This window comes from Ceratina calcarata, unplaced genomic scaffold (assembly GCF_001652005.2).
Source record: "Ceratina calcarata isolate Rehan_Ccalc_2016 unplaced genomic scaffold, ASM165200v1 scaffold325.2, whole genome shotgun sequence".
In the NCBI taxonomy this organism is placed as follows: Eukaryota; Metazoa; Arthropoda; class Insecta; order Hymenoptera; family Apidae; genus Ceratina; species Ceratina calcarata.
Genome location: NW_017155190.1, coordinates 30,565 through 32,613, shown reverse-complemented (window position 1 = coordinate 32,613; position 2,049 = coordinate 30,565).

Sequence of the window (2,049 nt, the reverse complement as noted above, 5' to 3'; positions counted from 1 at the left end):
CTCTTCGACCGCCCGTCCTCGCTCAACGCAAGACAGCAAGGTAGGCAGACGAGTGATTCGGTGCTTACCTATGCCGAAGGACCCTCTTCAGCTATAAATGATTCGCGTACTATTTATGTCATCAGCTGTCCGTCTATCATGCTGGGCGCGCGCTGTTCGAAACCATGTCGTAGAATTGTAAAATTTCGGAAAAATTTAAACCGATATAAATCATGAGGAAAAATGTACAAATCACTTCTTCGTAAAATCTTTAATTAGAATTCGAGTAAGTAACTGAAGAAATTAATTTCGCGTGAGACTAAGCATAATGTGTAATGTAAAAAATCGAGGCATAAAAATTTATAAAATCATATTACGAGAGAAACTTAATTTTGCAATCCTCTCCTTTATACAAAAAGAACCTACTTGCAATTCGATGCATAAGGGTTTCTCTGAAGTTATTTAATTTCTATAAATTCAAATCCTATGGACAAATGTTAAAAAAGTTGATTCGTTTCATGAAGTGTAATATAATTACGAACAATTTTTAAAATAATAATTAACGAATAATATTTCTTAATATAATTAACGAATATAATCGTTTGACTTAATTCCCGAGAAATTGCTGAATTAATTGCTTGCGGCAAAAATCCGTAAAATAAGGTACAATTCTCGTGGTCTCGGTAAAAACGAAAAAGGTTGCGCTCTAAAAACACATGGAAAATAAACAAGTAAAACATAAAAACTTCGTCCTGAGTCAGGGACAGATGCCTTGCTCGCGGTTTAACTCGATGCTGAATTTTTCTATCCAAAGATTTTTAGTATGCTATATTTAAAAACGAATTATAATACAGCCACATGAAAATGGATCTGTAATTATATTTATTACATATGTACACTTGTACAAATTTTTAACCCTCTAAAATTTCGTTTGTAAGATATAATGATTAACACTTAATTACAACAAAGTGCAAACTTTATATTGCTTATCTAATTACACAGAATTTATTTAAACAAATATTATTCAAAAATTAAACGATAATACGATTTGAAATTTGTATTGTTTTATAAAGCCTTGATTTAATTATACCAGAAATAGGTGAAAGTTTGAGAGAAGATCGCATTTCTTAACTTTCTTATCTTTATTTGTAATTAACATCTGAATAAGTTAACTAATTATATGGGATTAGAATATGCTGAAAATTTTATAGAAACTAATTATCATAGTTCTGAGCTATAATTAGGTAAACCGGTGAAAACACAATTTTTACATGTTTCCATGCTTTCAGTTTTAAAGAGCGTTGGTTCACACATTTTTGCTCTTCATGGTATGTACGAAAAGCAAAAATTCGTTACACATTTAAAAACTTCTTTTTAATTAAATAGTTTTGCATGCAACTTACCAAAAAGAGAAGACGATCCACTCCACGAACTGCAGTCTATCGACTTTCTTTCACTTCCACACGACGGTTTATTCACCTAACCGAGCAATGGCAAAATGATCGAACTACATCTCTGCTCCTAACCAGCACGTGCTCCTAGTTTTTTTATCTTAAGGGTGGTTCATGCGAGTTCAGTCATGGAATATTTAAAAATCAAACTTTCTATGTACTTAAATCAATGCTTTATAAAACAATAAAAATTTCAAGTCATATTATCATTTACTTTATACAGTATTTGTTGAAAATTGGATGTAATTGGATTAAATAAAAGATGTAGATGTCGCCTACTGTGTCGATACTGTGTCGTAATTAAATGTTAATAATCATTTCTCAGAAACGAAATTTAAAAGACTTGAGTAATAAATATAATTTTAAATATTCTCATACAGCCGTATTATAATTTGTTTTTTAAATATAGCACATTACAAATGTTAGGAAAATCCAGTGCCGAGTTAAACCTCGTCCAAGGCAACTGTCTAATCACTCTGAACGAGGCTTTAAATGTTTTCGATGTTTTCATAGAGCCACCTTTCTTTTTCTTACCGAGGTCGACGGGACTATGGCTCGAATTTATAGTCGATTCTCGCACTTGACACTCAGCACTCAAGTGCGTCCCACCAATGTACAC